The sequence below is a fragment of the Chelonia mydas genome, chromosome 10 (genome assembly GCF_015237465.2).
Source record: "Chelonia mydas isolate rCheMyd1 chromosome 10, rCheMyd1.pri.v2, whole genome shotgun sequence".
Classification (NCBI taxonomy): Eukaryota; Metazoa; Chordata; order Testudines; family Cheloniidae; genus Chelonia; species Chelonia mydas.
In genome coordinates this window covers 66,096,704-66,121,983 of record NC_051250.2, presented here as the reverse complement: position 1 = coordinate 66,121,983, position 25,280 = coordinate 66,096,704, and the positions used below count along the sequence as shown (strand labels likewise).

Below are 25,280 nucleotides of genomic sequence, written 5' to 3'. Positions count from 1 at the left end.
AATTTTGCTGCAGATTAGATTTTTGAATAATTAAATATAAAAACCCAACTAAAAAAAAAGCCCCCCCTCCAAGATATTAAACTGCATTATTGCCTTTTTTAAAGGAAAAAAGGGGAGGAAAAAAAGAAATTGTTTTTGCTAAGTGAATGTAGCATTGAAATGATCTCACTGAGGTCTTGTCTACACAGGGAAATAGCCCACAATAGCTAGTGAGGGATTAATCCACTTTGGAAGTGGACCGAACTAAAGTTCAAAATGACACATTTTGTGCCATACAAGAGAGCCCACATTGGAACCAGTGCAGGATAGCTATTGTGCTCTAAATTTATACCCAAGCTTATTTTGAAATAGCTTTCCTGTGTAGGCAATCCCCTGCCTGGACTTTGAAGGTCACACCTCATTGAAATAACCAGGACTGGGGAAGTGGTAAGCTACAACTTTTGCTGTTGTTGCTATTTGCCTGTAGACTGTCTTCTGCAAGGCCAAACTAATAGCACATCTATCTGTATCTATTTAAGTACTTATATAGTCATGGCAGAGGGTTTGGGAACTGAACCCTTAATTCAAATTTCTTTTGAAAAAGAAAAATTGTTTAGGGGATTTTAACAAGAGGCCTGACAGAAACTGCAGACAGTCAACCAAGATGGTCTGTAAAAGGCAGTGTCATGGTGCGAGACTCACCCCTGCAGCACCTCCTGCTGGTCTCTCAAGGAATTAGCTCTTCCAGCCTCCAGAGTGCCCTCTGCAGGTAGTGTCCCACTTGTCACAGGCCCCCATGTCCCTCCCAGACCCCAGTGCCCCTTTTACTCAGGGTGCTGCCACCTGGCAGTACCTCCACAGTTTCTGGGTCTCCCCTCCCCCAGGGAACTCCCACCCACTATCGCCACCTCACCTTAGTATTTAGCTACTGCCAGTCACCATTGAGGCCCCACACACTGGGGCAGACTGTAGTGTATAAGCCAATTATCAGAGGCAAGGGGAGTTTGGACCTGCTGCCTCTACAGCTCCAGTACCTATCTTAGGCCATCTGCCAGGCCTGCAGGCCAGGGCTTTTCCAATCTGGAGCTTCCCAGCTCCTCTAGCCTTCCCTAGACCTGCTCTATGCCAGGTACCATCTCAAGCTCCCCAGCAGCCAAGCTCATCTCCCTCCACAGACAGAGAAGACTCTATCTGTTACTGGCCCACTGCCCTCTTATAAGGGCCAGCAGAGCCCTGATTGGGGCATGTCCACAGCTGAGCCTGCTTCCCCCAATCAGCCTGGGAACTGCTTGCTCCCAGCCACAGCCCTCTCCCAGGGCTGATTTCAAGCCCTTTAGGGCAGGAGCAGGTAACCACTCTGCTACAGGTGGTATCTGAGGTAGATCACTGAGCCTTTGAAAGTCATATATTAGTCACTGTTAATTGGCCTTTTCATTCTCAGTGGTTCATCTCCAAGAGAAAATGGTGAGTCCAAACCCTACTGTGTGTATAAGTAACAGGAGAAAATCACTTTGGAAAGTGAGGGATAGCTGCCCTAGATCCAGGGAGCTGGGACAGAACATAAAAGCTGACCCAGCTACAAGGGCTTGATAAGAAAGATCTGTGGATGCAAAGGTGTTGCTATCTGGACAGCAGCATGATGGTGAGAGGCTGACCATATGGGTCAGAGAAAGGAAATTGTTTCAGAAGATGTAAGCTATCTGCTGTTTTTCTTTTTTGTTCTGTAAGTATGCTGAAAAGGCCTATGTAGTTTAGCTTTTGAGAACAGTACATTTAGATAGGTTAAGCAAACCATTCCTTTGTTTTAATTCCATTTTCTCTCTGGACAAGGTTTTCAAAAGTGATTTTGAGTGTCTCTGTTTTTGTGTACCCAGTCTGAGACAGCTGAAAGGGGCCTGATTTTCAAGGGCAGATGTTCCGCACTTTCTGCAAATCAAACCTCTTGAAGTTATCTTAGGTTGGGCACCAAAAAGCAGAGGCATCCAGAATCACTAGCCACTTTGGAAAAATCTTGGACTTGGGGAGAGGGGGGGAAACTTTCTTACAACAACTGTTGTATTGGTAATAACATGCAGCTCTCCTGAAAGAAAAGAGAACTCTCAGGAGAGATGCTGAAGGAACATAAACGCCTCAATCAGTCTCACTCTAAGGACGTGGATAGAGGTGCCTTCTCCCAATGAGTTGTGTTGCCATGAGTCTGTGGCAAGTGAACACATGGGGAGAAGCCAAAAGACCAATGAGGAGACAAGAGATGTTGATGGGGTTGGTGACAATGGTCCATCAGTGTTGTATTGGAGCATGTCCCTAGTATTTAAAAATAGACATTTGCCTTGCTCGCTTTTCTCAGTTCCTTTGCAAAGAAAGAGTGTTTTATATTGATATCTAATAACTTTAGAGAATGTAAAGCCTACAAAAATGACTGGAAGAGTTAGGAAACTCAATTCCAGTCAGTGGGATGGATCTGCATAACATGGGTCTGATTAAAAAGTCCATAATATTTACTTTTGGAAAGTGTCCTTTAAGACTTACTGCTCCATCAAGCTTCCATTCATTAGTGAAGAGTCTGCTGAAACTTTTTTAAAGCATGATCGGTTCCCTCGACTTTTTTTTTTTTTTTTCTGAACTCAAACAACACTTACTTAAGCCACTGGTCAAAAAAATGTAAGGCAAACTATGCAGAGCAGACCAACCCTGGAATTTGAGCCAGCTCATGTGAATTTCAGGTCAACCAATGGCTAATAGCATCTCCACAGGGATTAGAAGCATTGTCTGCTAGTAAACTGAGCAGCCACAAATGTAAACTCACTCATCCATTGAAGTCATGTTGAACATTTATTGAAGCATGACTTGAATCAATATACAGAATTCCAGGCAACCTTTGGTGAAAGTTTGCTGAGCAAACTAATGAAACGTGATTTAAAGTATGTTGTCAGAAGCCCATTTGTACCTGCTATTGTTCCAAGTTCTACTTTTTCTTTAAAGGCTTGTTTAATACCAAATTGCCTTTGTAGCACCTAAGGGAGTTTTTCAGGTCTCCTGACCTCCAGAGTCAGGGAGGCTACTCACAGTTCCCACAGGATAATTTAAAAATGCCCTCCCTCTTTGGCATCTTTGGAGTACCATGTCTGGCATTCAGTCCCTGTCCCATGTGTAGTCTATGTCTCTGCTGAAATCCCTTTCCATAAATGGGATGAGTGCCAAGAATATCAGATGATCCCTCCTATAAACCTAACATGAGAGTGTCCTCTGCTTTGGTTGACTGACACAGCCATCCCTTAGATTAACCAGGAAGAACTGCACAGAATACATCAGTTACACAATTGGCCCTGCTTCTGAACTCCTTTACACCAGTTTTATACTAGTGCAAATCAATTGACTTCCATAGACTTACTCCTGATTTACAGAGCTACAGATCTTCTGCCTTCTACTGATGTGGCTATTAAAACAACATGACTTGTTGAATTGTACTGAGTTCTACATTTCTGTCTGTGTAAATTCCTTCTTAATGATAGATCCTGTACTTTTAGAGTGATGCCCAGACAGATTTTTGTTCCTTATTTATTTATTTTGACAGATCTCCTTAATAAACTTTAACTTCAAGTTCCTTTAAAAATGTGGTAAAATGGATGTGACAGACCAACTACGGTCGTTAATAAATATCTGATAACCAAGGAAGGTGAGGAGGTTAAGATTTATGGGGGGAAACATTCCACCCAGCCAGATGAAGGTATGCTCCGCAATGAGTACACCCATCAAAAACAATAGCTTGGTGGGTCAGGCAGAAATTTACACACCAGGCTGTGAAATGCAACACTTAAGGCCCAGCAAAAGGGTCATTTGGAGAGGAGATGACCTAGCTTGAAGCATTAGAAAGAACGGGTCTGGGAAGAAAGATGACCCCACCTGATATGGTATGCTAGACCAATGGTGAAACTTGGATATAAAAATTATATTAAAATATATTTTGGAGACATTGGAACACAAGCTATGAATAGATACAACACAGATAAACCCAAATCAATTGTAAAGGTATTAAAGTATCTAAAAAAAGCCATGTTCTGAAGAAAGGATTAGCTGTTCAAATGATCATATTAAACAACGTGAGTAAACTGGCTCCTGGACCATTGAGTGAGTTCTGAGGGAACACTCCACCAAACTGTATAAAACTAGCTTTGCGCCATTACAACAGCACCACATGCCAGCACACAACAAACTACAAAGTATAGGGCTGAATTTGATCCTTTAATATTTTCTCTTTTTTATTCTGCTTACAAAAAAGTGGGTTTTTTTAAAGAAAAAATAACAAACCCCCAAATCTGGGGGAAAGGCAATTTTCCATAGAAGGTTCTCACTAAAACATTTTAAAATATGCAGAAGTTCACAAGTCCTGGAGTATTGTTAATGTTGCCCTGTTCACCACCTCTCCCCCAGTCTATTCTGCAAGAACAGAACACCACACAGCTGTGGCATATAAATACTGCAGCTTTAATAGCCATATCTATCCATAAAAAACAAGCATTAGTCATGAACGCTACATCAGCTTAACATACACAAAATCCATATTATTCGCCTTACTCAGAGCCACATCCATAGGACGGACCAGGGCAACTGCCCCAGGCCCCGCGCTGTGCGGGACCCCGTGCTTCAGGATGCGGGGTCTAGAATGCTCTGGACGGTGACCGGGGGTCTGGCGCCGGCAGCAGCTAGCAACTCAGACCGCCCTGCTCCACCACACCCTGCTGGCTCCCAGTGTCGCTCAGGGGAGGGGGCGGAAGCCGGAAAGAGGCAGGGCGGAGGCTTGGGGAAAGGGGTGGAGTGGTGGTGGGGCCTGGGCCAGAGCAGGGGTGAGGTTGTCCCGGGCCCCACAGCCCCCTAGGGACGGCCCTGGCCTCACCAGAGAGCAGAACTTTCAGTCCAGGGTCACTATGCACTTCAAATGAAAGAAAAACAAATCTTCCTGCCCATAAGCCCATGTACAGTACTATGTGATGGAAGTGCTCACCTCTCCAAATGAGGCATACCTGGAATTCCTGGCATTACATAAAACAAGCTCTGACCTTCCATATTCCAAATATAATGTAATGACACTTTGCACTTCTATAGCACCTTACACCCAAGGATCTCAAACATTTTACAAATGTTAATGAATTAAACCTTACAACTACCTTCTGTGATAGGCAAATACTATCCTCATTTTGCAGATCAAGAAACTGAGGTCCAAAGACATTAATTGGTGAGACGAGGTCACAATGGATATCAACAACAAAGTTGGAGGTAGAACACGTTCCCTGATTCCCAGGCTTCTGCTTTAGCCATTCAATTATCCCAAAGGCTGGCTAATGCTCACACCAATGTGTGACTGAAATGATGGATCTCATTGCTATTTGATGACCAGAGCCTCACCCCACTGCATTGGAAGCTAAAGGTAAAACTGTTTTTGCTATTATCACCTCTTGACTGTGAAAGGAGAATTCTGAAAAGTATCTTTGACCCAACATGCTCTCTGAGGTGGTGACCATCACCTCAACAGTTTGTTCCTTTTCCCCAGACATGTGTGTAACATTCGCTTTAGGAAAAGAACAGTCAGTACTTCCCTAACAGAACAGTCAGAATCAATGATTCCTCTGCTCCGTGGGAGCAGTCACTTCAACCTGACCATTTGGATACAACAATTAAATGTACAGGCCTGTGAGTGACAGGTACAAAGTATAGCTAATGTCATGGTCCAAGCAAGACAAATTCATAATTTGAAAATTAATTATACAAAAAGTGAAAGTCGTAAGTGTGATGTTGGCAGCCCACGTGCCAGCTCATGCTAAGGCCCCCAGCCTCAGTGAACACTTACAAATGCATAGCTGGAAACCAGTCTTGGTTACCTGTGTGTTAGCATTAACCAAAGAGATATTAGATGTTAAGTTGTTAAGAATCTGTTTAGTGTTTAGGCTTTATGAAATGCTTGTAGAGTGCAGCATGTATTGATCTCACTTGTAGCCTCTATAGCCCAGGTATAACGTTATACTGAGTGTTTCCATTGTAAACCTCTGTAATTGTGTAACTCACCAAACAGAAAAAGAAGCATTAATTAAGGTAAAGTGCTCCATCCTGCATACAAGATGGCCCATTGGTGGCAGATGAGGTATTGTGTAGTATCAAAGGACAAAGACCCTGTTGATTGCATTCCTAACTCCCTCTAGGAACGAGAGAGCTACACATTGACAGAGCCAGAAAAGTACCCAGAAGTTACCTACTACAGGACAGGCCTAACAAAGAAAATAACAGAACGCCACTAGCCATCACCTTCAGCCTCCAACTAAAACCTCTCCAATGCATCATCAGGGATCTACAACCTATCCGACCCATCACTCTCACAGATCTTGGGAGACAGGCTAGTCCTTGCTTACAGACAGCCCCCCAACCTGAAGCAAATACTCACCAGCAACCACACACCACACAACAGAACCACTAACCCAGGAACCTATCCTTGCAACAAAGCCCGTTGCCAACTGTGTCCACATATCTATTCAGGGGACACCATCATAGGGCCTAATCACATCAGCCACACTATCAGAGGCTCGTTCACCTGCACATCCACCAATGTGATATATGCCATCATGTGCCAGCAATGCCCCTCTGCCATGTACATTGGCCAAACTGGACAGTCTCTATGTAAAAGAATAAATGGACACAAATCAGATGTCAAGAATTATAACATTCAAAAACCAGTCGGAGAACACTTCAATCTCTTTGGTCACTCGATTACAGACCTAAAAGTGGCAATTCTTCAACAAAAAAACTTCAAAAACAGACTCCAGCGAGAGACTGCTGAATTGGAATTAATTTGCAAACTGGATACAATTAACTTAGGCTTAAAGACTGGGAGTGGATGGGTCATTACACAAAGTAAAACTATTTCCCCATGTTTATTCCCGCCCCTCTCCCCCGCTCTCCTGCTGGTAATAGCTCACCTTACCTGATCACTCTCGTTACAGTGTGTATGGTAACACCCATTGTTTCATGTTCTCTGTGTATATAAATCTCCCCACTGTATTTGCCACTGAATGCATCCGATGAAGTGAGCTGTAGCTCACGAAAGCTTATGCTCAAATAAATTTGCTAGTCTCTAAGGTGCCACTAGTACTCCTTTTCTTTTTGCGAATACAGACTAACACGACTGCTACTCTGAAACCATGGAGAGATTGTTATAGTGCTTCAGGAATTCACATTTGTTACTGGGTTGGTGAAATCGCATTGTAGAACATACCATCAGTTTGGGATGTGTGCCCTGCTTTTTGACAATCTGTCCTGAAGTTGACAGTCACAGTTGTGAACCACGTCAGACAGCATGACAATAAGTACAGATAACAATATGTTCTTTGCAAGCATCAGGCCAAGGCTTCCCAATACAGGGTGTGACCCAATGCCTACTGATGTTAGTGAAAAGACTCCCCTAGACTTCAACAGGTATTGGATTAGGCCCACCGTGAGCTTCATTCAGAGGAGTCAAAAATAAAGGCCAATCCCTCTTTTGGGGCCAGCTGGTGTAAACTGATGTAGCTCAGTTGACTTCAGTGGAGCTAGACTGATTTACACCTGCGAAGAATCTGAGGTAAAATCCTAGCCCCATGTAAGTTACTGGGAATTTTGCCATTGACTTCAGCATGGCCAGGATTTCATACCTGGTCTTTTGTCTCTGCCCCAGTTCCCACCAGTGTATACATTTTGTCATATACCTCACATCCCTACACCCCACATATCAAATTGACCCCTTAATCAACCCGCAAATGAACACTTCACTGGACAGCAGAATAACCCCATCTCTCTGCCATAAGACCCACTATGAATCCTCGTTGAGCTTCATAAAATGACTGATTTTTGCCTGATTCTTCTCCTGCTTGCCCAACGGTGTGCTGGGGTATGACAGACAAAAATCTGTCTTCTTAAGCAAATTCCCCACTTTTAATTTGTAATATAATTTCCAAAATTTCATTGCTCCCCACTGACTTTTTTTCCCAGAAGCACATCTGGAGCAGGGAGACAGTGCTGTGCAGGAAGCAAATGTATGTGTTAAATGACGTCCTTCCATGCCTTTTTCTACCCTATGTAATCTGACCATTTCCACTGTAATGGCCAGCTAAATCTCATAACTTCTGGCCAGTATCACCACTTGCCTATTTGTCTAATCCTGTATTCTGTCAGATGTAAGGATTTAGCTGAGATGACTGCAATAATCCTAAAGGAATACGTGCCATATTCTTCTAGGTCAAAAAATTCAAACCCCCAAATATGCGTATTAGAAACATCACTTCATTACCTGTACAATTTGGAATCCAGATAAAGGTGTTCCTCAGCCCCCAAACAAGTGTACTTGCAGATGTATTCTGAGAAAACTGGGTGCCTCCAACATGGAATAAAACAAGGTCCAACAGTTTATGAGAAAAGGAGGACTTGTGGCACCTTAGAGACTAACAAATTTATTTGAGCATAAGCTTTCGTGAGCTACAGCTAAAGCTCATGCTCAGATAAATTTGTTAGTCTCTAAGGTGCCACAAGTACTCCTTTTCTTTTTGCAGACACAGACTAACACGGCTGCTACTCTGAAACCAGTTTATAAGAGTGGCCCATACCTCTGACTGCTTGAAAGCGCTAGACCCATTTCCCTGAATGAAGAATAAAATAAAATAAAATGTGATTTAAATAATTTGGGCACCCTCTAAAGTGCATCCAGAAGCCACCAGCCTCTCTGTATTTCTCAGCAAAGATTTAAAAAGAGAGGTACGGAATAGTCGCCACACTGAAGCAGGTACTTAACTTTATAAACGTGTTTAAGTGCTTTGCTGAATTAGGGCCAGAGTGCTGTACTGAAGTTTCGTATTACCAAGACTTTGTTGATTTTATAGTCTATACTATACTATAACATGGAGATTTACAGAGTATTTTCATAAACTATTTAACTACACTTGCTAAATATGGACCCAATCCTGTACAGTAATGAGCAAATTGTAGAGGTGCTGAGTGCCCTCAGCTCCCACTGGGAGCTGCTTGGCAACTTGCAGACTCAGGATGCAAATGAATAAATTAATTTTGTCTTATAGGTTCCTTGGAGTGTTGTTTGTTTGTTTTTGTTTGAATATTGTGCTGTTTTCAGTATTGCCCGAACCACAAGTGTTCAAAAACCATGAATCAGGCCATAAAATAAAAAGGGATTAGCTTAATAATCATGATATCTTTTAAAAACAATACATTTGGAGTTCTTTTTAGTTGTCTTCTGGTTTTGAGTCTTTAGAGGTCACCTGGGTCATGTTTTTTCAAACTCACTCTCTGCAACCATGAGTGCTGGAAACCTAGGTTGTTTTTGTTTTTAATGGAAGCAGAGATTCTCATGTAATCACATCTCCCAGAGTTGGGACTTTCAGAAAAAGCACCAACTATCATTAGATTAATAAAATCACAAGAGTTGGCAACACTGCTTGCTAACTCACTAATTTGCAAACATAGTAATTGATATTGGTGTTCCCAGTCACTGGTGTTTAATTAGTAAGGTTCTATTGCATAAAAGAAAAGAACAGTTAATAACTTATGTTCCATTATGGGATTGAAACTACCATGCACTAGAAAGCCTTCTGTACAAGTTATAGATAAAAATCTTTTGTCATCAGACTGTGAAACCTGTTACCATTGGCCTTAAGAAAAGTGAGGGTTTCCTTCACTTTGTGAAACAATACCTCAGGACTAGAAATTACTCTGTTTTGACAGAGGAGAATGTTGTTCTTCCCACTGTGCTTCAGTTCTGTATGCCCCTGGGGCAGTTCCACAAACCCACTTTTTCTTCCAATTAAATATAAATATCTTGTTAAATTTGCTCTTCCACTTTCTAATGGATTGAAAATAATCAGGGCTCGGTTTTGAACCAAATTTAACATAGGACTGTAGACCTGTGACCAAGCACTCTAATAGCTGTGCACAGTGTTGGGAAGAGACAAGGGTCACACGGATATGAGAGAGGGAGTGGATTTGTGGGGGGTAGGGGGGAATGAGAGACTGAGAAGATGGGGTGACTAGTGTCCAGGGAGGCCATTTCACTGAATATAAGCAGTGTTTTTCCAGCGGTGAATCCTTCTGAAGATGTAACAGTTTGGGTTGCCATATTTTTCCCTCTCATTTTTTCAGATGGCAGGATTCAGTTGATGCCTTAAGACACTAAAACACGCTCTAAAACTTCTGGACCAGGTTTGCACTCTGTGTTCTGTGGAAAGAGTGAACAGTTAGAAAAATTTCTAAGTTGATTAAATGCAGTAGCTGACTGCTGGATGGTGTAGATTAACCTACAGTACCACATTTTGTATGTCTGGATGTTCCACTGATTTCAATGAGACTTCAGTGGAAGGAAATAGCATAAAAGGAGAGATTTTGAAAGAGGTGAGAACCAGTGGGAGTGGGGGGCCCCCATTGTTCTTTGAAAATCTCCCCCAAAGTTGATAACCTCACTTAAAATATATTTAAAGTACACAGATAAAATAGCTTCCATTAAAATAGCCTCTTTTAACCATGTTAAACAAGTAAAAAATACCAGACATCTTCACATTTTAAATTATGAGGTAATTAAGCCCTTCTCATTTTATTACTTCATTCATCTGTAATTTGTCTTGGAATTTACACACTGCTCTGGCTTGACAGAAGAAATTTACCTTGTTCATAAAAGAATTGAAGACATATTTCTGCAGCTTTTACTATACAATACAGTTTGATGACAGACATTCCCGTATTGTCATATATCAGCATACAAGAATTTTGGGCCTTGTTTCTGAGCATAAGTAATAGTATTAAGGCTTGTCAAACTGGTAGGAATCTATTCACCAGTTTTTCCATAATGTTCCAATGTCTGGTGTTTTTAAATAAGTCACTGTAAGTATCAGTGCTGAAAGCTTTAGTGTATATTTCATGCGGAAGTGTTTTACTTCAGAGTCAACTGACTAATAAATGATCTTGTATTTAGTTCGTCTAATTCCCTCTGCTGGGCTCAGTGAATTTGCAACTTGCTGTTCCTTAGCAGGATCTGCCAAAGTCCATCACTCAATTTTCATGTAGATTTCAGTTGAGGTCCATGACCTTTTGTTATACATTTGATGTGATTTATAATTCCATATAATTCCAGAAGCTGGGAATGAACGACAGGGGATGGATCACTTGATGATTACCTGTTCTGTTCATTCCCCCCAGGGCACCTGGCACTGGCCACTGTCGGAAGACAGGATACTGGGCTGACCCAGTAGGGCCATTCTTATGTTCTTATGTAATTACCTCATTATTAGTAACTCCTTATAACTGCTGTATTATATTATTATGGTTCATGTTTCCTGTATGTTCTTTTACAGCTGAACTTCCACCCTTCATCATAAAGGAGGAAATTTTAAGAACATTTAGGGTATGTCCTCTTTATTAATTCTATTGGGAGTTACCAATGTAAATCCCCAAAATATCACCACCTTCTTGGTGTTATGTTTTTACAAATGCACAGTGCAAACACATACTATAATTCTAACTTTTATATTAGATTGAGAGAATGACAGCAGAAAAGACCAAAAGTGATGTTTTCATGAGAATATAGTGCCTAGTTCTCTTCTGTAACAACAGTCTGCACTGAAGTGAACACAAAATGTCTGCTAGTTTCTGTAGGAGACAAAAACAAAGTCATAACAGTTACATAGAATTTGGGCTTGTTTACAGTTACAGCACTGCACAGCTACCCCAGTACAGCTGCCCCACTGTAGTGTGCTTGTGAAGATGCTACCTATGCTGGTGGGAGAAGCTCTCCTGTTGGTGTAGGCACTCCACCTCCCCAAGAGACGGTAGCTATATTGACGGGAGGGCTTCTCCTGTCGACATACCGCTGTCTACACTGGGAGTTAGGCCGGTATAACTACATTGCTACATTGAATTTTCCACACTCCTGAGCAAAGTATTTATACTGACATAAGTTGGTAGTCTAGACCAAACCTATATACTTCATTGTTGCTGTGTGAAGTCAGTGGAAGCTTTGAGTGAGCAAAGAATAAGGATCGGGCTTTTGATTTAGAATGCAGTACTTTAATTGCATAGATATTTCCCATATACTAAAAAATCTACTCTTTCAGAAATGAAGAGCTGCATTTAATACAGGCGAGGCTGCTGGGTGTGTGGTGTTGCTGTTGTTGAGTTGTGGGTTTGTTGTCATTGTTCTCATAACATATGTCAGAGAGATTCTGGGCCTGAACGTGTAAGCCTTCTATGTGTAGCATTCCCATTGAGCTATTGGCTGGAGTTCTGCCCAAGAAGGGTGTTCAGGGCTGAGCCCTTTAACTAAAAAAATACTTCAACTCTTTAAGAATATGCAACTCTCACTTTTAAAAAAAATGCAGTCTCGGCTGTTTGCACTGTAGTGTTAGGAGTGTTTGGAATACAGGAGAAGGCTGATGTCTTGATGGGTGAGTATCCGGCAGTAGTGCTTCAGGTAGAAGTTCAGAAAAATGCACCAGGAGAACACAAAGTGAAACTGCTTAATTTTTTTTAAACATCAGGGTCACAGTTTTTAAAAAGGGGACAGGAATGATATTAGAATTAAAATGACCAGAATATATGTACTGCAGCTGTATTTTAATTTGTACATTGTACACATGCACATCTAAATTTGTTTTTATATTGCGACAGGCAGTTACACAATAACCCTTCTGTTATATTTCCAAACCAGTTAATTACAGTTATCCCACTTAAGATGTCAAAATGTGAGCGTTGCGTGGATTGCTCTTTGTTTCTTTTATAAGTAATTATTATTCCTCAATCACACAGGAAGTATTAGCATAGGAATGAAGGAACAGTCATTCTGGATCTGACCCTTTAGTCCAGTATCTTGCCTCTCACAGTGGCCAGTATCAGCTGAAGGTCTATGAATCAAACCTACTGATTTTCGTTTGTGAAATCCTCATGAACTGAAACTGGCAGATTTCACAGAGCCTTAGAGAAATGCTTATTCTCTTTTGGAGACTCAAGAGCGTGGGATGGTTTAGAGAAGTACCTCATTGTTTGGGTCCTTAGCCAAATGGACCCAAACCATTCATGATTTGCTTATGGATACTTCTCATTTTGTATGATTGTCCATGATATCTAGTTGGAAGAAAGAATAACTACTAAAGTCTGCCCACACACTAACTGCTAAGACTACTCGGACTGACTGCTAATGCTCATTACTCACTTACACGACAGCGCTGCCTTATGCATTGCAGTGAAAGAAAACCTTCCACATTATTTGTTTCCTGTTATGCAGGAACAAAAAATAAAATGACTGGGGGCCTGTAAATAAAATAATTATAAAAATTTAAATAATATTCCACGCTTTTTCTCTTCCTCCATAACCTCATACATTCCTTTCAAACATGAAATAACTTTTGAAAGAGGGATGGCTGTGGTGAAAATCAATACTTTTCCTCTAGCTGAGCCTACTTCAGAGAAAAGTCAGATCCTGCCCAGGCTCTGTGCTTGCATCTAAAAAGTCTAGGTTTCATTCCCTGTGGTAGCTATCATCACTATACAGCTACTTCATACCGTATATATTGACTTTGTAAACTGTGGTTGTTCTCTGGTGCATGGATCAGTATTCTGGACTGAGCATCCAAGTGTGGAAACAGGAAAAGTCTGACATGTTATTAGATGCATCCTTACTCATGCTCTTTGTACAATTTCCTGCGTATCCCTGGATAGAAAATCAATGGTTACGTATGAAGTATCAGTAGTTACCTATTGGAAAATAGAGAGATGCTTCCCCCACTCTTGAAAGATTCTGGGATTTCTTATGTTCTCAGCAATGGTGGGGTGCAGACGATAAAAATGTAGTTGTAATATAGTAAGTCTTAGGGCTGCTATGCCAACCTGAGAGTGGGAAGCACCAAGTTTGTAGTGAAGGGCTAAACACATGAAGAAAATCCTCTGCCATAACTCTAGCATACAATTTTGCCTTTGAGCAGAGCAGAACCTACTGGTATTACAGGGCAAGTCGTAAAAAGAATGAAGTGTTTCAACTGAAACAGACAAACAATTACCTATAAGAAACAAAATAGGAAAAAGGAAAGAATTAAGGACAGAAAAGGAGCTTTAATACCAAAGCCATTGATAAGTCTCTTGGACCCTACCCTATACCAAATGCTTGGGGCCACTCTAGACTAAGACCTTATAGTACATTTAATTGTTATTAATTATTGTGGTAGAAGCTTGACGTCCCGATCAGAATTAGAGCCCCATTGTGCCAGGCACTATCTAAACACAGAATAAAGACGTGGTTCCTGCTCCAAAGAGCTTGCACTCTAAATATCAGTCAGACAAAAAAAGCAGCTCGCAACCAATTATAGTTGGTAATTTTTCCTATAGTTCTTTAGAAACCAGTCTATATTCTTATCCTCTAGAGATTATCACATATCAGCAATGAGCTCATATGTTTTTAAAGGGGCTAGCAGTTGCCGCTCTGAAAAGAGCAAGAGCCACTCTTCACTGCTTTTCAAATGTGGAAAACAAAGCAGAATATACGCACACGTTGGCCTGCACTGTTTTTGGTTGAGGAACCATAGCTTACTAAAAATGATAGGCCTGATTCTGCCCTGGGTTATGCCCCTGCGCCAACCCACTGATAACATTTAGATTGCAGATTAATATAAAGTGACACACAGATTAAGCATTTTCACAGCTCAGAGAGCGGCAAGCTCACCAAAGAACACCTAGATAGTCTAAGTTTAACTAGTAATATCTTGCAGCTGCTAAATGTGCTTACAACATAGAGTATATATATTACCTATCATGCAGGTGGCAGTCATATCCTATCGCTATTGTAAAACGGTTTATTAGGCATACGCAGAGTGACAAGGAAATGGAAGACAGCCAGGAATCTGATCTTACCTGGTGCTTTGTGCTGCTGCTTCACGGTCTCTTAACATGCTCTGAAGTCCTTTGCATTGTATTTGCTTCAGGCCTACAGCGTCAAAGTGTATCAGTTCTTCTACAAAGCCACACAGCATCAGTATGACATGTGAAACTAGCCAGTTCTACAGCACTTTACCCTTCAAATGCTTTCATGATATTGAGCCTTACAAGAAAAATATCAACCAGGCCTGATCCTTAAGCCTTTCACGACTGAACCAACCCATGTCTGTCCCAGATATGTAATAGCAAATGTAGGGTTGGGTGAACCAATTTGGAAAAATTCCTGACCCAGCACGTGTCTATTCTAAAAACCTTCCGAACCTTTTTTAAAAGCTTCAGTTCAGGAAGGGCTTTTCATTTCCCTTTGTTGCCCCTTGGCTACTTCCTGGTTGTCATCCCACCTCCTGGTGGTATAGTTAAACCATTCAAAATCCTAGCCAAGCCCATTAGTTTGGGCAGTCCCTATCGTGCGATCACTAACCCCTACTAGGGCTCTAATCCACTGAGGTATTTAAGTATATATCTTACATGAGGCATGTGAGTCATCCCACAAAAGTCAATGGGATAACTCATAGGCTTAAAGTTAGGCACATGCTTTAGTACCTTCCTGAACTTGGGCCCAGGCTTCTATGCACTAGGAACCTGCATTACAGGGGACGGATTAAAACAAAAGGAGGCCAGAGCTGTTTGAAAGTGTAGCTCCCTCCTCAACGTATTTGCTTAGTTTTGCCATCTCACTTTCTGTTCTCTTCCTCTCTCTTCTTCTCCAGCAACATTCCATCACCTTACAACTCCATCTTGCCTTGTCCCCACTTTGGTTCTCCACCTCTTTACCTTCCCTTTCACTGAGTTTTTGCTCAGGCTCCAGGCGGCATGAGGGATTTACTTGGTAGCTACAACTCTACTTAGTAGAGTATGTCGAGTAGGGTTTTTTTGTATAATGTAACATTCCAGCTAGTACATATGCATTCCACTGTCTGCCCAGAAGGAAACAGACTTGCCTGTTTGTAACTGTCTTGTCCCCTGCGGCTGGTACAATATAAGACTTGCCACTATTAATTGCTGACACAAGTGCCTTTTTTGACTTGAGTGGTAGCAGCCTGTGTTTTGAAGATGTCAGTCATGAGTTACATCGTCTTTTCCAGGCAGTACACATATGTTTTAGCTCAGGACTGCGGTGTCTGTGTCTGAAGCCCTGGACCATTACACCAAGAGAGAGACCACCAGCTTATTTGACATAGGCCACCAAACAGCCATTAACTGGTAATGGCTCTCAGTCACTACTGACCTGGGTCAAATTCGTACTGGTGACAGAAGTAAAGGGCTCCATATCTCACTACTAATACTCTGAGCCATCGAGTCCTACAGTTTTGTGCTCTCATAACAAAACAAATATTCATGTGGTCTAAATAAAATGTTGCAAGTCATTAGTAAATAATGGGGAACTAAACCTGTTGGCATTTTAGAAAAATATATGACTTAGCAATCTCATGTTGAAAGCTGGTTAGTGCATACACAATTTTTTCAATCAAAATTTCATAACGAGTTTTTAGCACATAGACTTTGTTCTCACACAGGGCAACTGAATAATCTATGGATATAAGTCTCTAAGTATTGGTATGCTAAAGAAGCAGTTACAGTCCGTTGCGTAAATAATAGGAATTTTAAGAAGTCCCTAAATACTTATTTATCTGATAGACCTTAACTTTTCTGGAGTCATTATGGTCTGTTGAATTCATACTAAGCCTCGTAAAAGTCTCCGAAGTACCTTTTAACACATGAATAGGCATTTGAAGGAGTTCCTAAATTCACATGCTATGAGCTGAAAAGCTTTCAAAAAATTAAATTACTTAAAATCCCAAATCGTTAATAACATTTATTTGTAAACATAAAAATGGAAAATAATTATGTTTTAAAACCAAATAATTTCTTCCTTTCTGGTACCTGAGTCTTAACTGTACCTTCCGTTCTGTGTCTGAAACATTGGGGTGCAAATAACTATTGCACACTTTAGGCCATTTAGACATGGAAGGCTCAATCCTGCAAGTGCTGAGCACTCTGGCCCCAATCCAGCAAAGCACTTAAGCACATGCTTGACTTCCGAGGGACTGCTCATTAAAGATAACCATGTGTTTAAGCTCTTCCATGGATCTGAGCCACAGCGTTCAGCATCTTGCAGGATGAAGGCCCCAAGAGTCTGATTTGTGGGTGCATTTAGGTCCTCTGAGGTCTAAATTTTTCCAGCAGATAACTGTGGGTGCAAAATAGACAATGCATTCACAATCATGTGTGCCCACCAACTGCAAGTGCAAAAAGGGAGGGCAGGTTTAGCAAATCTGTCTCTCATTGTTTTTCCTGGCACAACTGATGGCAACAAAGTCCTAAACCAGATCATTTTCCTGTGTTCCTGTCACTGCTATATAGCACCATAATGCAGTCTTAATACAAACAAGAAACCCATCCAAGTCAGGGGAATTTATAATCCTGTAAATCGCTATGTGTCCTCAACCACTGCTGAAACATGGAACCATAAACTCAGACCTAGGCAGGTAGGTGAAGGGAAAACTAATTTTCAGTATTTTGTTTTAGACTAGAAACATGTTTGTAATGTTGAGTTTGCAGATAGCACATATTCTGGGACTGATTTGGGCCCTTATGGGTGTTTTTTTTATTTATAGGAACTTTTCAGTCCACCTTTCACATGAAAACATTCCCCTAAATACTGTGGCCTAGATTCATTGTACTTCCTGGGGCAAGTGGGGATGGCCTAATGGCACTAAGGGTCACTGCAATTAGATATCTGCAGCTGGCCTGTGCCAGCTGACCCAGGCTTGTGGACTCGGGCTAAGGAGCTATTTAATTGCAGTGTAGACGTTCACGCTCATCTGCAGCCCAAGCTCTGCCACCCTCCCACCTCTCAGGGCCCTAGAGCAGGGGTGGGCAAACTTTTTGGCCCGAGGGTCACATCTGGGTGGGGAAATTGCATGCAGGGCCATGAATGTAGGGCTGAGGCAGGGAGTTGGGGTGTGGGAGGGAGTGCGGGGTGTGGGAGGGGGTGCAGTGTACAAGAAGGGGCTCACGGCAAGGGGTTGGGGGGCAGGTGGCGTGCAGGGGGCAGCAGGGAGCTCAGGGCAGGGAATTGGGGTGCAGGGTGCAGGAGCGGTTCGGGATGTGGGCTCCGGCCTGGCGCTGCTTACCTTGAGCGGCTCCAGGGTGGCAGCAGCACGCAGCAGGGCTAAGGCAGGCTCCCTACCTGTCCTGGCCCTGCGCCACTCCCGGAAGCAGCCAGCATTACGTCCCTGCGGCCCCTGGGGGTGGGGGGAGAGGGAGCAGAGGGCTCAGTGGTGCAGCCCTCACCTGTAGGTACCTCCCCTGAAGCTCCCATTGGCTGCAGTTTCCCATTCCTGGCCAATGGGAGCTGCGGGGGGTGGTACCTGCAGGCAAGGGCAGCGTGTGGACCCCTCTGCATCTCCCCTCTCCCCCAGGGGCCGCAGGGACGTGATGCTGGCCACTTCTGGGAGTGGTACAGGGCCAGGGTAGGCACACAGCCTGCCTTAGCCCCGCTGCGCCACGGGGCTGGCAATCCTGCAGGCCAGATCCAAAGGCCTGATGGGCCAAATTCGGCCCGCGGGCCATAGTTTGTCCACCCCGTCTTAGAGCCTGGGTGCCAGCCTGAGTCTGAAGGCCTACACCACAATTAAGCAACCTCTTAGCTGAGCTCTGTGAGCTCAAATCAGCTGGTACAAGCCAGCTGCAGGTTTTTAATTGCAGTGGAGATATACCCAGAGGTCGCGTTGCAGCTCCACCGTCCCAGCACAAGATAGCAGCACAGGCACCCCCAAGTGCTCAAAATACACGAGTCAGGCTCCCCAAAGTCCCAAGGTTGTTTTAAAAATCATGGATTTTTCTTTTAATTATAATTTTGGTTCTTTTTATTTGCCGTCTGGTTTCTGGGCCTTGATGGTACACTTGGGTCACATTTCCAAGTTTTTCTCTGCAATCATGAAGGTTAGAAACTTTTTATTTGGAAATGAAAGCTGAAATTCTCACCTACTCACAGGATTTCAGAAGCTGGGGCTTTGGAAAAACACCAAATATAATGAGACTTCCTATGAAACCATGAGAGTTGGAAATAACGTGATGGAGCAGCCTCAGGGCTGTTCAGTCTTGTACCACCGGACTATGGCCCCAAGGGGCCCTTCTTCCTGGCAGCTGGGAATCAGGTAGGCCACGGAGTTCCTTGGCCACACACTCTTTTGCCCAGCCACACCTCTTACACTGCAGCTAGAAGGTAGGGGATACAGAAGTCATTTCATCAGCCCTGCACCACTTGGAGATGCTCCTACATCCAATGAATCCCTAGGTAGCCTATTAAACTGGCTTTCAGTCTGCTCTTTGCTGTGGAAGCAGACTTAATGAGCTTTCAATACAGGACCAAATTCATCTCCACATTCTCAGTAGCAATAATGAGCAAAACTTCTTAAATCTTAAAAATAAAAGCACGCGCTCCAAATGTCACTCAAAGCCCCACAAAAACTAATGTAAGTGCAGTGTCGCTCCCGTTGCCCCTCAGCTCCGACAAAGCTTTTCTTTTCTAAGTCGTCAGCAGGACTGGCATGCCAGCTCTAAATGTCTCTTTCTGCAACATAGAACTCCAGATGCAGCTCTTGTAGCACTGATCCCAGGATTTGGTTACTCTAAGGGTTTGAAGTGTAATACAGGTTACCTAAACAAACCCTGCTGTTGATGCAGAAAGAGATTTCTAGGTTGGTGGCCTCCTATTCGGTAAAGCAAACCAGATCCTGACACACACTGGTAACCATTTTGCATTTAAATCCAGCACATTATTCCTACCAAAGCATGGGAGTTTTGGATCATCTTGAGAGTTTTGATCTGGTTTATTCAATAGAGAGGACCATGCTGTGAAGTCTGGATCTATATCTACCTTGTTAGAGAGTTCTTCGCAACTGTATAATCTAAGCAGAAGAAATGGATGCCCCTTGCTTGCCCCAGAGGCATTTTGCAATTCCAGTGTGTGCACCCTCATTTCTTATATTTTCCTAGAGATTATCTCCAGTTTTTTCAATCGATGACTGATAGTCAAAGTATCCTAAGATAACATCAAGGCCTGAAATTCTTTTTCAGCAAGAGAAAAAAGCAGACACACTCATTGAACAATGAACTGCAAAAGGCTAAAGACCCACAGGCAAAGGAATGAATATGTGTACAGTCATTGTACAAATTAAACAAACAAGCCAGTATGGACACCTAACTGGAATGTGGCTGATACTGTAATACAGATTACACTGATTTTTATAAATTTCAGTATGATAGCATGAGACTTTAATAACTCTGTTCATAACCAATCTAATTAATTACTAGTCTGAATCTTTTAAGCTAATAGCATTCTACCATTTCTGCTATACACTGAAGCTCTTTTGTGATACTATGACAGACACGGTACAACCATGCAACAGCCAAAAAATATCAAATATTATATATTAATGAATTTAAAAGACAAATGTAGCAATTTGGGATTTATTGATGAATTCTTCCCTTCACTCAGTTTTTTAGGTGATATGAATAGTCACTTCATTAATTTTACTATCTCTAGTAAACACTGAAACAAAATTTGACTAGAGAAAATCTGAGCTATATTCAAAATAGTCGTGCATCAAAGCCACTGGACTCTAAGTAAACAGGCTATCGTTATAGATTCTGAGAGTGATTGTGTTGGAGGTGTCAAGCAAACAACTCTGATACCAGCCAGATCCCATGGACATGACCATAGAACCAGCCTGTTTGGAATAAAAACCCGATAAAGGAACTAGGATCAGGAAGAGGAATACCTCAGTATTGACCTCAGCCCCATTGAAGTAAAGGAAGCTGCTTGCATTTTTAGCGGCTCATCCATGTAAGTGGTTCACAATCTAGACTTAAGTAATCTGCATCTTCTCAAGCTTTTTGGGATAAGGCTTTTCTTCAGTTATGGCTGTTCTTTTGATCCAAGAGATATTTAAGTAATAAAGGTTTAAAAAAAATTTTTAATTAAAGGCTGTAAAGAGCCATTAAGATTATAGGCACAGTAGAATTCTCACCAGAAATCAGGTAACTTTACAGTATGACTTCACTACAGCTAGTAAAAATGATGTACAATTAGCTCCAAACTGAATTTGTATTGAAGGAGATAAAAACATTGTTTACTTAGCCCTCTCGGTAGAAAAAATCCACAAGGGCATTGTAGTTCAGTGGGAAATGCTGTACTGTATATTGACTTTCAGACCCAAAAAATAAACTAAAGTAATAAGGACAAAGTGATGTAACTCACATATTGACTGGTAACTCCTATATTGGTGAAATAGTGCATCAAATACGAGTTACATAAGGGAATTCACAGCTGGACTCTTTCTTTGAATTGATTTACATAGCTGAATTAATTCAAGCTTGGAATGTTACATTAGTGTATTGATACTGAAGAGAAGTTTAATGGGTACTTTCAAACTGTGGTTCAAAGAATGTATAGGATGCCAAAATAATGGCTGAAGATGAACCAAATTCATCCTTGGTTTAACTCCACTGATTGCGACAGATTTACAGCAGAGATTTATTTAACCCGTTTTGTCCACATAGATTTACTACTTTCCTGTTCACATAAGACTTCTGGATTTATAATAAATTGAGCTATTTGCTTTTTCTACTTGAAGGGAATACATCTATTAATTTGATCATAAACGGACAATGCTTCACACAACTGGTCCTGGTTCAACAATGAGTTAAGTGGAACAACTAACTCCAGTTATGGCAAGTTTGGAATAATTCTGCTTCGTTTAGACACCAGGGGTGAAATCTTGGCCCTACTGAAGAAAATTCTCATATAAATCCAGGATTTCACCCCAGATGCCGACATCAGCCTAGAAAAACAAAGGGTGCATAAGGCCAGTAATCTGCTTCTGCACCCAGAGTTTGTGCCATGACGCAAAACAGTGAAAGAGGTGTGGTGTGGGAGTGTGGTCATGAGTGGGTTTCCTTGTGCCCAATCCTGAGGCAGCATTATGTGCAGCATTTAGGAAACTATCCGATCCCTCAGAGTCTGTTTATTGGGTATCAGTGCACTATGAAAACATTGCTGCATTTTTCACTTGTTCACCTAGTCAAAGTGGAAATTTACATACTGACTTGGAGCCCTCAGGTTTGGACACAAAGAAGCTTTGCTAATAACATTAAAGTAAGCTTCTTGTGACCATTTCCATGATAAAATACAGTCTCCTGTTCTATTGTGTATGTTGGGAAGGGATGGTGAAGAGGAGACCATGCTGTGATTGTTGTGATGCCTAAAGCCTCTGTTATTGTTTTGTTTTTTAAAAGAAGACAACCAGACCACAAAGTATACTCATCCTCTTTGATTTCTAGGGAAAGAAATATATCTGTCTTTCAAAGTCGAGCTATACTGATTTACTAGTCAAGGATGGTGAGAGTGGAGATCGCTAAGAAGAGTTTCTTTACTGAAGCCTGTTTACAGTATAATATAGAAAGACAATATGCTATGATGCCGGTTACCGTGACAAATTCTGTCTTAGCTGCACCCTTGTCCACCCCATTAAAAACAGGGTGGTTGCATGTATCCAAGGGCAGAATTTGCCCCCAAAGTGTTTTGCAACAGCAGTGGGAAACTTCCCACTAGTCTTCACTGTCAGTGAATACCATGTACAGTGGTGATACAAGTTAACTGCTAAATTATATAGGTACCTGAGGTCACTGTTCATAACCTACCAGAGTAAGTTAATTGATTAACACTGGTGACACGGCATGATATTTTGTGATATCCTATAGAAACCATGCAAGTCAAGTCCTGTCTAGCAATGTGCAACATGAGTTATACAGCATTTAGTTTATTTTAATAAACAAAACTAACCAACCTGCAGTGGTCATGGTCATGCAGAGAGAATTCCATTTAATATCCTCAACTGTTACAATATTCTGTACTTGGCATGTTATGCTTTGCTTTGGCAACAGTGTGTATTCTCATCTTGACCTCAAGTGGCTCGTTTTCACAGCCTGCTGAACAATGCCGAAGAAAAATGTGCTACTTAAGATCACAAGTGTGAACGTACATTTTCAGTTCTCATCCTTTATTTCCATAATTATACAAAACTTTTATATCATATTTTCCCTTATGATAGAAAAAATGTAGAGTAGATTGTCTGATGTGCCCATTGCTCACTGGGGGCACACAGGGTGGGGCATGTTGGGAGCTACAAAGCAGCTGATACTGCTCTCACACAGGTTTTACTCTGGTGTAACTCCACTGACTTCAGCAGAGTTACTCCTGATTTACAGTGGGGTGGGTGAGATCAGAATTGAGACCCATATCTTTCCAACACAGGCATGTGATGCAAAAGCCTTTCTTTGTGTTTATAGCAGTAAGAATAATCTAGGAAAGTAATCGACTTGAAAAATAGTTTTTGTAATGTATGCTTCACAATGTAGCAGACCCAACAGAACATTTGAGTAGACACCAGGGGCGCTTGTCTTACGAAACCTTTTTTAAAATGTTATTGTTGTGTTCTCTCTGAAGCCAGGGAAATTTGTGACCATACAAATAGTATAGTATGTGATAAGACAGAATACAAGCCTTGATCCTGATCCCGCAATCCTTATTCATGTGCATATTCTCATTGACCTCAGTGAGACTACTTACATGAGTAAGGAGTATTTGCATAAAGGTTACAGCATTGAGCCGTTAACCAGGAACAAGAGAAGAGCCTCAGTTCTCAGCTGTGCCCAGTAAGTGCTGGGGTCAGCTGAGTGGGGAACCAAACCTGAGGACTCCCACGGGCCATTTCATCCCTTGGCATAAATCAAAGCACCCTCAGGACTGCTCTAAATTATGTCTATCTGGCTATGGGCCCCAAGTTGCTGGTGCACCAGCTGGGGATTCCCAGAACACAGTGTGATCTATCCATACCCACTCATTGTACGGGCATACTCCTCTACTGGGGCAGAGAAAGGATTGTGTAGGAGGGTGCCATAGTTTTTATTCAAGAGGAATCCCCAGGAGGGAAGATCTGCCAGGTTTATGGCCTCTTTAAGCCACCAGAGTGGCACATGAGCCAGAGCAGGTCTCAGGATTGAGTCCAAGAGCAATCTATCTACCCATGTACCTGTGTATTTATACTGTGCTCATCACCATGATATCTTGTTCTGATGTGTTTCATGCTTATTTATTTTATTATGACATCAGCATTTCTTGGGGAACATTCAGTGAATTTACAATTAACCAGTGCACATTAAAGCTTGAATTCACATATTGTAGGCATATGCCAGTAGTAATGAGGGGGCGCTCTTCAGTTCCTACTCATCAGTGTGAAACGAAGATCACTACCCCAGCTGGTATCTTGCTGTAGCCGCCCATACAGCATATTCTGCTTCTTTTTCTTCCGCAGTATATTAAATTATGTCTAGTGTATCTCCCTGGAACAGATCAAAACTGGTAAAAGAAATACCTTGTAACATTTTCTTTAATGAAAAACTGTGCTCTAAATAGTCTCTACGCAGAGACTTTGCCTCTGTATTGAATTCAAGAAAGAGACATCACACCGAAGCTTAAACACTGGAACCTGTCACTTAGGAACGGATTCTGCAATGTGTAGAATGACTCCCACTAGGGTTGGAGGATGTGCTTAGCACATTGGCAGGATTGACCCCTTCCTAACATATTGTTTACTTGGCGCAGAAGATACATTATGTAATGTTCAACCAAGGAACAAAAAAAAAAAAGATTAAATCTACATGCCCTACATTACCCTGATTGGCAGCGAATATGACATCATAATGAGGAGTGTAGTGGCATATTGTTTATTGTTTCGTTTTTTAAAAGAAGAGAACCAGATCACAAAGTATACTCATCCTCTTTGATTTCTAGGGAAAGAAATGTATCTGTCTTTCAAAGTCGAGCTATACTGATTTACTAGTCAAGAATGGTGAGGATGGAGATCGCTAAGAAGAGTTTCTTTGCTGCAGCCTGTTTACAGTATAATATAGAAAGACAATATGCTATGATGCCAGTTACCGTGACAAATTCTGTCTTAGCTGCACCCTTGTCCATCCCATTAAAAACTGGGTGGTTGCATGTATACAACCTTGGGTACTTCCTAACCCTGACCAGTCCTTATTTGTGTAATAAGGGACTGCTATGCTGGGGTTTATTGCTTAAATAAAGCCTACAACTATCTCGTATTTTGTACTTGTTTTCATAAAGAGTCTGTTAGAAACAACCGTCCTTGGGTTGCTTCTTTTCCATATATGTAGATTAGTTTTATGAAAACTACAATAATTTTTGCAATAGCACGAAAATAGATGAT

General features: G+C 41.7%; 1 long non-coding RNA gene across 1 annotated transcript; it reads left to right on the top strand.

Annotated features, from left to right (window-relative positions):
* The first annotated feature begins 1,512 nt into the window (after positions 1-1,512).
* On the top strand, positions 1,513-13,299 carry LOC122461915. The gene is made up of 4 exons (XR_006284169.1): positions 1,513-1,670; positions 3,554-3,706; positions 11,352-11,401; positions 12,802-13,299. It is a non-coding gene; the product is annotated as an uncharacterized LOC122461915 (long non-coding RNA).
* The last annotated feature ends 11,981 nt before the right edge of the window (positions 13,300-25,280 follow it).